The sequence below is a fragment of the Mercenaria mercenaria genome, chromosome 1 (genome assembly GCF_021730395.1).
Source record: "Mercenaria mercenaria strain notata chromosome 1, MADL_Memer_1, whole genome shotgun sequence".
Taxonomy (NCBI): Eukaryota; Metazoa; Mollusca; class Bivalvia; order Venerida; family Veneridae; genus Mercenaria; species Mercenaria mercenaria.
The window spans coordinates 11061575-11073230 of NC_069361.1; the positions used below are offsets into that span (position 1 = coordinate 11061575).

At 37.0% G+C, this 11656-nt stretch overlaps 1 protein-coding gene across 6 annotated transcripts in view; it reads right to left on the minus strand.

Annotated features, from left to right (window-relative positions):
• The window catches only part of LOC123544994 (RNA-binding protein lark-like), a 34456-nt gene extending 23468 nt beyond the window's left edge, over positions 1 to 10988 (minus strand). For all 6 annotated transcript variants that reach the window (XM_045331201.2, XM_045331199.2, XM_045331198.2 and 3 more), the window contains exon 1: positions 10856 to 10988. The gene's annotated coding sequence lies outside the window, so the exon portion shown is untranslated. The remainder of the gene's footprint in view (positions 1 to 10855) is intronic.
• Positions 10989 to 11656: the final 668 nt, after the last annotated feature.

An 11656-nucleotide genomic window follows, 5' to 3' on the forward strand; every position in this document is an offset into this window, starting at 1 on the left:
TTTTTTTTCAAGTAGTAGAGAAGAAAACCACTTGCCCGAAATCAGTCTGATTATATGGTGCATTTTAAAAGAAAACAAGGCAACAGCTAAATCCCCTGCCACTGCTATGGATAGTGAAAGGGTAAACTTTTGACCTTTAGCTGTGACCTTGACCTTGAACTGACATGGCTGACTCATGAATTCTGCACATCGTCTTGATGAGGTGATCATTTGACCCAAGTTCCATAAAAATCCTTCAAGGGCTTTAGGAGATACAGAGCTGAAACCTTTGAACTTGAGTTGTGATCCTGACCTTGAGTTGACATGACTAACTCAGTTCTTGATGAGGTGATCATTTGACCCAAGTTTGATGAAAATCCTTCAAGGGGTTTTGGAGATACAGAGTGGACACAAAATGGAAGGCTCAAACCTTTGACCCTAAGTTATGACCTTGACCTTGAGCCGGCATGGCTGACTCATAAGTTCTGCACATCGTTTTGATGAGGTGATCATCTGACCCAAGTTTTATAAAATTCCTTCAATGGGTTTAAGAGATAAAGAGTGGACACAAAATGGAAGGCTCAGACCTTTGACCTTGACCTTGAGCCAGCATGGCTGACTCACGAGTTCTGCACATTGCCTTGATAAGGTGATCATTTGACCCAAGTTTCAAATGAATCCTTCAAGGGAATTAGGAGATACAGAGCAGACACAAAATGGAAGGCTCAAACCTTTGACCTTCAGTTGTGACCTTGACCTTGAGCCGGCATGGCTGACTCATGAGTTCTGCATGTTGCCTTGATAAGGTGATCATTTGAACCAAGTTTGATGAAAATCCTTCAAAGGGTTTAGGAGATATAGAGCGGACACAAAATGGAAGGCTCAAACCTTTGACCCTAAGTTGTGACCTTGACCTTGAGTCAGCATGGCTGACTAATGGGTTCTGCACATCGTCTTGATAAGGTGATCATTTGACCAAAGTTTTATAAAATTCCTTCAAGGGGTTTAGGAGATATAGAGCAGACACAAAATGGAAGGTTCAAACCTTTGACCTTGAGTGGACAAGGCTGACTCATGGGTTCTGCACATCGTCTTGATGAGGTGATCATTTGACCCGAGTTTCATGAAAATTTTTCAAGGGGTTTAGGAGATATGGAGCGGACACGAAAGTGTTACGGACAGACGGATGGTAGGAGACCATTCCTATAACCCCCCACCACTTGTGGCGGGGGATTAAAAAATCATCAGAAGCTGATGACATCATGTGTCATGCAAAGTTCATAGCACTTATTTATTTTTGAGTAACCAAGATCAATATATTTTTACATTTATGAATTTAATTGAATTATATTTAAGTAAGCACTTCAAAACAAATTTCATAAAAACATACATGTTGATACAGATTTTTAAGGCTGATTTTGGGGCTGAATTTGGGCCCCATCCTAATTGCAAAAATCTGCTTATTTTCCCAATTATGGGGTTTGAATTTCCACAAAATCTTTCAAAAAATACCAATTTTGTGGTAGTCTCGATCTTCAGGTTTCCAATACATGTACTAACTCGATTAGTTTCTGTTTTGATTCTTATTCCTTATATTTAATCGAGTTAACGCTGTTCCTGTGTTAATTGAATAACCAAGCCTGTACACGATCGCATTTAATCAAGTTTGCCAATTTTCACGGAAATAAAAATATGCCGAGCAATTATAAATGAATAGTTTACAAAGAAAGTCACTGACAACAGGGCCATAATGGCCCTATATCACTCACCTGAGATTAGTGACCCCTAACTACTTGGGGTCATCAGGTAATTATAACAAAACAGTCTAGGAAATATGATCAGATAATTTTTAAAGTATTTTTTCCTATATAACACATACAAGTGACCCCCGGGGTGGGGCCTCTTTTCACCCTACGGACATAATTTGAATAATCTTGGTAGAGGACCACAAGGCAACGCTACATGCCAAATTTCAAAGGTACAGATCTTGCAGTTTCAGACGAGATTTTTAAAGTTTTTTCCTATATAACTCTATGTAAAATCTGGGACCCCCGGGATGGGGCCTCTTTTCACCCCAGGGGCATAATTTGAACAAACTTCATAGAGGACCATCAGATGATGTTACAAGCCAAATATTGAGGCTCTACACTTTGTGGTTTTGGACAAGAAGATTTTCAAAGTTTTTCCTGTATAAGTTAATGTAAACCATGTGACCCCTAGGGCGGGGCCATATTTGACCCTAGAAGGATAATTTGAACAATCTTTGTAGAGGACTACTAGATGATGCTACATGCCAAATACTAAAGCCCTATGATCTGTGGTTATGGACAAGAAGATTTTTAAAGTTTTTCCTTTCGGTTGCCATGGCAACCAGAGTTCTGCATGGAATTCAATTCTGAAAGAGGACCACCCAAGGAACATCCCTGTGGAGTTTCGTCAAAATTGGCTTGGTGGTTTAGGAGATGTTGTTTAAAGAAAAGTGTGGCCGGACGTCGGACGGACGGACGACAGAGTGATCACAATAGCTCACCCTGATCCTTTAGCTCAGGTGAGCTAAAAATTATGCTGCAAAAAGCTTTTGACAATAAAACAAGTGCCAAGAAATAGGCCACCGCGATAACCTCTCAGGATTCAGTAAGATCAGCAGACGCTGAGGACGAATTAACACACCGTTAGATCATACCTGTGATAAAACACTTGATAAAACACTAAACACAAGTGAAGGTTTTACTGACCATTGAGTGTCTGAGAGTCTCTCACTGAAGAGATACTAGAAAATTTAGTAGACACTTTCAAAAGACAAAAAAGAAAGAAAAAAAAAGACTTGTAATGTGACATACAACAATAACAATGCTGAAATAAGGTTGTATGATGGTAAAACTTATTTTTTGAATTTCCCAATTTCTAGGTTTTACACGCCATTTTTCCCAATTGAATGGGCCCCGGGCAGCAGGTTTGGAACAATAAAAAATCCCTGACCCAATTGGTCAAGTATACAGCAAGGTCCCATTGTACGAAATTCGGATTTGAATCCACTAGCCTGTTCCAGCTACTAGATGGGAAATTTTCCAAGCCCGGCACCAATTTCACTAGCCCAAACTTAAACACCATAAAATATCTAATTTTTGCACCACAAAAAATTTTGTTTTACCAACATCTGTCCATGTTTGAAGGAATAAAAAAGACACATTTTGCCATGTTTTCGAAAAATTTATTATCGGCTGTACAGAGAAAGAAGTCTATCAATGGCAGACTCTGAATACCAGGGCTAGACACTAACTTTTTTCCAGTGGTGGTCCGAAGGAACAGCAGCTTTTGCAAACTGATGGTCTGACAGAATTTCAGGTGGTCCTACCTAGATGGATGCTTTTTTTAAGTTAACGCAACCAGTAACATATGAGACCCCCTCTTCTTCCATAGAGTACTTTTTACAAACACTGCAAAACATGTGGTTTTTATATTATTATTTTGATAAACGTCTGCCATTTAATTAATAAAAATAATTTTGAAAATCAAAATTAAATTTTAAAATAAAGATGTCAATAAAGAAGTTTTTTTCAGCAATTCATATTTTAAGTTGTATTATTTAGTACATTGCCTAAAAGTGGGTGGGGTTTGGTGCCTTTTCTCGAAAAATGCTTAAAAAATAAGAGCTTTTTTTTGCAATAGTTGTCATTTTTTCTTAAATGCAGACTTTTAATTGACTTTTTTATTAAGACTGCTCTAGAAAATCTCGTTAAAAATGTCCGAAAATCACGGCCGTGAAAACGGGTGACAAATATGGAAAACGAAAGTAACATTAAATTCTGGATAAAATACGTGTTACAAATTTCTTTTTTTTTCATTATACCTATAATGCTTATAATTTCTGCTTAATTAAAGCATTTTTATTTGTTTTGGCCCAAACAAAGCCTCAGTAATGATAATAAATTAAATATAATGCTATAGATCGTAACGGCCGACCGGCTCATATAAACGTGTCAAGCACATAAAATAAATGATTTTAGTTTTCAGTAATAATCGGCAAGACATATACACTGCGGGGAATCACATGACCAAAATAATCTCTAAACCAAAATAAATTTATAAATAATATGGGGTAATACTGATGCATCTTTTGCTGTAAATCTAAAATATTTTTTTTTTTTTTTTGTTTTGTTTTGGGTTTAACGCCGTTTTTCAACAGTATTTCAGTCATGTAACGGCGGGCAGTTAACCTAACCAGTGTTCCTGGATTCTGTACCAGTGCAAACCTGTTCTCCGCAAGTAACTGCCAACTTCCCCACATGAATCAGAGGTGGAGGACTAATGATTCCAGACACAATGTCGTTTATCAAATAGTCACGGAGAACATATGCCCCGCCCGAGGATCGAACTCACGACCCTGCGATCCGTAGACCGACGCTCTACCTACTGAGCTAAGCGGGCGGGCTAAATCTAAAATATAGCCTATCATAATGGCAACATATATATGTATCCTAAAACTACATAGATTTCAATCACAATCACCTTCTGATTATCTGGAACACTTCAAGAAACTGATATTTCTTATTTTCCTTAGTGTTTGTAATTACAGGATATCTATCATTATTGTCAACTACATGATAATGTCACAATTTTCATTAGTCATATGATCAGCTATGTTTAAATTTTATATCTTATCATGAAAAGAAATTTATTCATGTTCTTTAAAATACAACTTTGGTTTAGAGATTATTTTGATCATGTGATTCCCCACAGTGTATAACAATACAGCATAAGCTGTATACTGCTAATTAACAAATTGTACAAACACGATAATAGGCTGCTTTTCACATTGTTTATCAATTAACTTTTAACTTTTTGATCAATAAGTACTAAATTGTACTAAATACACACCCAGGGTTCCCACACTTTTTCAGGCTCTGCAAATTTTCTTTTTTCTTTTTTTTTTCATTGTTTCCTTACTGTCCTCAAGTTTTGTTTCTCAAGGAAACTATGAATCATTTACTTGTCTAGCATGCTGTTGTGAAGAATTAATCAACTCCTTCATAATAACTACAACTCTGGTGCCACCTACATTATTTATATAATCTTTGGTACACTTCTAGCAATTAAATTATTTTGAGTCAAGTTGATGTTTGATCAATGAATTCAAGCGTGTCACTAATCACGGTTTTCACAATTGTTCTCGAAAAATAATCGGAATTTCACAAGGCTTCTTAAAAATTGACACAAAAATGACTGAAAGCCTAAAATTACTGTTTAAAAATTCAAGCATAGCTACTTATATAGGCCCATCAACCACAAAAACATCGGTATTTTCGAAAAATGAAATTGAAATGACATCCATGTCCGCCATTTTGAATCATGACAGGGCCCTCGTTTGCCGATTTTTGGGGCCGAAATTCGGCCCCATTCCCCCCTCGAAATAGTATGTTTTTTTCCCCCCAAGTACAGAAAAATTCACCCTCGAAAGAAAAAAAAATCAAGAAAAAAATCGATACCCGATAGTCTTAGGAGCCCGAGTCCGAGAGATTTTCAAAAGACGCTCAAAGGACCCGGCATGATAATTGCCTGTGCGTCACTCGGGACCCGGAGACATTTTCCTTTGATAATCAGTCATTTCCTAAAGTAAAACTATGTCCACGATAAACTCGTGTATTCAAAATAAACACTCGCGGTCATGCCCTCCTGCCTTTGATCTTCTGCTAAATCCCCGCCCTTTATCCTGTGGACATGCCACGCTGATTTTTCTTTATCAGCAAGTTACGTCACGGCGAGTGCACATAGGTAATGAGAATCAATGAAGTGTTGACATTAATTGATAAAACGCTACCCGTATTGAGCCTGCATACTTTCAAAAAAGGCGCCAATTATTAAATTATCGTAATTAAGCGACCAGCTGAATACCGAGCACGTGAAAAGTGTCCTGCAAGATTTCTTCATGCAAACTTTAAATTAGATCATTGTTTAATAATTGTACCTTAACTTCAACGAGAAAATCCACAAATTTAAATGAATTTGGAAAGTAAAAATAAGTTTAGAATGTCCATTCACGATTCTAATTACACCCGATGACATATGCAATTTTTCCAAAATTCACTAAAAAAAACTTGACTTTCAATGCAATTTTTAATGAAAAGTAGCATTATTATTTGAGGAACTATCTCTGCTTTACCTTAGTGGACCAAGTAACTGGCAAAAAACAACATTTCAGACGACATTCCAAAAGTGTACCAGTATCCGGATAGTACGTTTTTGGATACATTTTTACAGTGTTTTAGCACTTTTCTGCTAAATCTAACAAACAAAAATATTGAAGAAACCTCATCAAATTAAAATGAATTTTGATAAATATTAATTTACAATATGAGACTATATGACCTGAAACAGAAATTGTTATTATGCTGTAACATGTTCTTGGTTGTAGTAGCTATTAATCACGTAGTATTACTTTATAAGAAAATATAGTCAATTGTATCAATGTGTTGGGGCAGTACTCTTGTATTTTGAAAAAGGACCCTTCAAAATTTGGACCCAAGGGTTCCGGGACTCTTGGGTTTTCAGGTCTAGTGGAACCCCTGGTTTTACTGATCCGTATAATACAATCGTTTTTCAGTTCCCCGGATGGGTGTATGCAAAGTTACTTCCCTTTGAAAAAAAAATGTTGCATAATGCACATCATACAGTAAAAAGATCAGGGATGCAACTGGGGCGAAATGCGCAAAAATAGATTTGCTTTTTAAGCAGCAAGCTCTCAAAAAACAAACTACTGTCACGGACACCGCTGTTTCATCAGGGCCAGACATGCACAATCAGGTAGATACGATGAAGGGAAGCCCTGCTCCGGCTGCTGCTGAGACAATGTCCGTGGATACTGCTAGTGCTTCAGTTAATGACGAAATGTGAACCTCGATTGGATGTCACCTAACTGATTTAATAAAAGAAAATAAAAGTTGCCTGTTTTCAATAGATTATGTTCTGTACAACAGGGCTTCCATTAGGATTTAATTTCATGGAGTCAGGACTGACTAACATTCAGATTTTGGAGTCCCTCTTATATTTTCTTGGAGTCCTACGTAATATCACTTTGTACAATGACCTTCAGTATCATCATCATCATCATCATCATCATTACTATCATCATCATATCTAATTGGTTCAAAACAGTGTGTAAAGTAATAGAATAAAAGGACCTCTAGAATGATTAGAAAACATTTTATTGAACAAAAAATATTTTATTGTTTTATACCTATAGCAACAGTCAGCATTTTATTAAAATCAGCAGACTTACTGTTGTTCAGCTACATAACGAAAATCCACTTTAAAAAATCTAAAGTACATTTTACTTGGAGTAGAATTATGTCAAATTACGTCATTCACCTGGCAATACTCAACCGGTTAACTTTCATCCCACATCAAAGAAAATCAATAAAGGAAAATTTTGCCGACAACTCCCTTTGAAGCCACGTGCTGGTGTCATCAAAATGTGTCAAAGATATCAGTTCTTAATAGGAGAAAAATTGAATGTTTTGTTTTGTTTTTGTTTTTTCTCTAAAAATACTGTAAAAATAGGATTTATCATTCACGAAAATCCAAAGTAAGTAGCAAATTTATTACCGATCGAAAAAAATGTTTTAATATAAACTGGATGTGAAATGTCATTTGCTAGAAGAAAATAGTTACTTTCTGAGGTTTTTTGTGCTGAAATTATCGATATATTTCCCACAATTAGTTACTTTGTCTTCCGACTTCGGAACTTGTTTCACAAACTTAATCTGAGCCAAATGCATGTAATGTTTTATTGTCGACAATTAGCGCCTTCTAAACATGTCAACTGATCTGGATAACGGTTTACATTTACAGACGGTCTCTATCAAACATGATGCTTTCACACTAGTCTCACACTTCAAACACTGCCGGCAGTTTATACGAGGCTGTCCATCAAGAGTTATTTAAACCGCTTTGATTAGTTTCGGGGCGGAGCTAATCACGTCATTCAAGTGAAGTTACGTCACAGTGTATTGATTTTGTCGTCCTTTGAAAATATCGGAAGTCCTTGGTACGCCTCTGACTTTGTGTATTGGCGTACGGATCATATTTTTGGCGTATTTTACGCCGGGACGCCGCTTACTGGAAGCCCTGGTACAATACTTCTTATATATTCACATTAGTTTGATATCTGTAATACTCAACTGACCTTAATTTAAGGGGTTATGATCAGATGTCATATCTCCAGAATGAATTCCCCCCTCCCTTGAAAACGACGTGAAATTCCCCCCTCCAAGGGCCCCGGCCCCAATGCCCCAAAATGTAGAAAGGGCCCTGCATGAATTACTTCCCTTAGCAATGGGGCATTTTCTGCGCGAGTCAGATGAGTTTTTCTCGATTTTCGCGGGTCAGAATCCGGAACCTCGGGTCTACCGAACGCTGGGTACTGTACTGATACCTCAATAGTTGCAGACTAGGTATTACCGTGAGGTCGTAAATGAATACTTCAAGCCTTTAGATAAGTTACTGTGTTCCTTTCCCGGGTTTTAGTACCAGCGTTACATCCGGGCATTCCAAATTTCAAGAAAAAACACACAGGGAAAACTAAATTCTATTTTTAAACTGCTGTACTTCAGTACCGTGAACAATTCAATATTTTTTTATTAATTTATTTTAAAAATGTCTTGCTTGTAATTTTCAGTGGTCTATTGGACCAAATAGATTCGAGAAATTAGTGGTCCTCCCTGAAAAGCATTGGTCTCGGACCAGCGTTAGTGTCGAGCCCTGATATTATACTCTAGCCTTACTTATTAGGCTTATCACCAATATCGGGATGACTTATTTTATGATCTGATATTCTAAAGTTGTCATCCCTCTAACGGAGACAGCTACCATAAAAAATTATCACGCTGTCCCGAAACATCCGATTATTTGGACTATGAATACTCCATATCATCATCACCTGAGTCCCCATCATTGGACAAGTCCAGGGTTCCCATTCACGTAAATATGTACGTTTTTCACATATTATAAATTTCTATCTGAAACGTACAGAAAATTGCTACTGTACGTACTTTCACGCAACCAAATTGCCGACCAGGAAGATGCTAAATTGTTCTAAATTTAAGTAACAGCGAATATACAATGCAATCAATCCGAAAGTAGCTGAAAAATGAACAGTTTGTGGAATTCTAGTGTCTAGTTTTAGTCGTGTCGGGTGTTACTCGACTGGTTCTGTGTGAAATATTTAAAGCGCAAGTTTTAAATAGGAAATTGTAGAGACAGTCTAACACGTGGTATTTTTTGAGTGACATAATTGATTGCTGTCTGCATATGTGAGAAAAATGAACCAAACTAAACTAACTGATATATTTAATGAACAGCGATGGCAGGCGATGTCAACAGCCGAGCCGAAAGGTGTTACGTCTGAATCCTTCATATCAAGGATTGATACCTCCGCAACAAATAACGGTAACTGCAGAGCATGTAAACAAAATAAAAGCAGCTCTAATAAAATATTTTTGAAATTAGTTTTATTGTAGATTCTATTTTAATAACACTAGTCAACATTAATGCTACAGCTTCGTGCAAAACTGTTATGGATAAAGAATGAAATAAACTAGTTTTGCACCAAGCCCTTAAATTTTATAATATAGTCTATAGTCATGATAGTAGAAATAATTTAAAGTTAGAAATATCAAAACCCCGAACTTTTGAAGTTCCACCCCCAGTTAGATGACCTATGGGGTATAAAAAAACCCACACCAAAAGTCTGGTGGGAACCCCGACGTCACTCTGTGAGTCTTAAGTATTTGCAAAATGAAATTCAAGTCGCCCGATTTTTTAGGATCTTCACTCGCTGGTATTTACTGCTACTCATACTGTTGACAATTTTCAAGATGTCAAAATGAGTGTTGAATACAAATACACACACACATCAATAGGATAATTTAAGCTCCGCCCACTTCAGGTACTAGTGAGATTTTTCAAGGGAAGTGTGAAAGTGAATCATATTATCTGTTAGACCAGAGGTGATTGTATTCAGCCAATAAGCGCCCCGATTACGTAACTGACACTGCATTTGTCAACATGTGCGAGTGCAAAAAATTGTTTTATAAAGAAATTGTGGATTATCCATGTTCTTGAATATTAAGACATCGTATGAAATCACTATGCTTTGCTCATTTAATTAGCAAGTTTCTTTTTAAATCACAGGAAAAAGCAGTTGCCTGATTGGGCTTATATCTGCGGCGAAAAATCAGTAGCTCCCACCCACCACACCCCAGCTAAAATTTGGTAGCCCTGGACTATCGGACTACAGCTAATTTCAAACATCGAGGTCCTACCCAGATTTAAACTCGCCAATGCAAGTGGAATTTTACGTGTGATAATAATCTTGATCAGACATTACTCGACATATCAGTGTCCTGGCCGTGTTTGTGTAAATATTGCAGTTTGGAACATAGAATATTTTCACGTATTTCTAATCTATTTCGATTTGTCCGATTAAAGTAAAATATAAAATACAATGTAAACATCAGTTATACACACAAAATTTCAATGGCATTATTTGCCCACCACTAGCATGACTAGGATTCAGTCTAGGAATGTGCCCCCTTTACAAACAATCAAAACGCGCAAGAACTGAAGCAGTAGCCTAAAAAAACACCAAACCATTTGAATACAACCAGTTTTACGGGTATATTTGTATTCTGCAGCATTTCACATAAAAATAAGCACTAAGACCCCTATTATTCTGATCGAGAAGACTTGGAAGTTGAAAATTTTGCATAAAAATCGTAGAGATCTTGTGGTATTTGCTAGAATCTAGTTAATTACACATTTTATACTGCATTTAAAGGAAAAATGTAGTATGTCGGGAATGACTGCTTATACTTATTACCTATTTTATGAAAATTTTAATTCATAAATGCCCCTTTTTTCACTAATTTCAGGCAAGCGTGCTTCAAAATGGCGGCAAAGGAACACCGGAGGTGACGATAAATGTCATTTTTGTGTCCCCTTTTTTGATTAGTCAATGTTTTTTGAAGCACCAATGAAAACAGACCTCACATCCGATAAATTGTCTTCAAATACACCTTCTATGGAATACGTTCCAAATTGAGTATTTTACCTTTGTTCAGTGCTTCTAATAAAATATTTGCTTTTACCTCTACAGACAACGGCCGTATGGACCTGATCGAAATAAGTGCTAAAACAATGACACTCCGGATAGCAGGTAATATGCATTAGAAGATATACATTTGATAATATCAAAAGCCTCAAATATCAGACACAAATATACCCAGTGAACCTCATGTAAAACTGCCTGGAGTTGAAATTGACTCACTGTTAAATTTTAAAAGTTCATCTTTCAAAAATCTGTAATAAGGCAGCAAGACAAATAAATGTAGGCCTATTAACAAGGTTAAGCCGTTTCTTAATCGAAGATACTCAAACTTTAATTTACTGTAACAGTCTCAGAAAAAATGTGCAGCCTCGACCGGGATTCGAACCTCGGACCTTCGGCTTACCGTGTCAACGCTCTACCAATTGAGCTAACGAGGCCACCCGATACGAGAACCGCTACACACCTTCCCTCTTATTGCGAGACATTGGCACTCCTGGCCAATGTCTGCCGCAAACTGTTAACCGAATTCAGATGCACACCCCAGCCAAACTGCTTCGCCCTGCATGGGCTCCA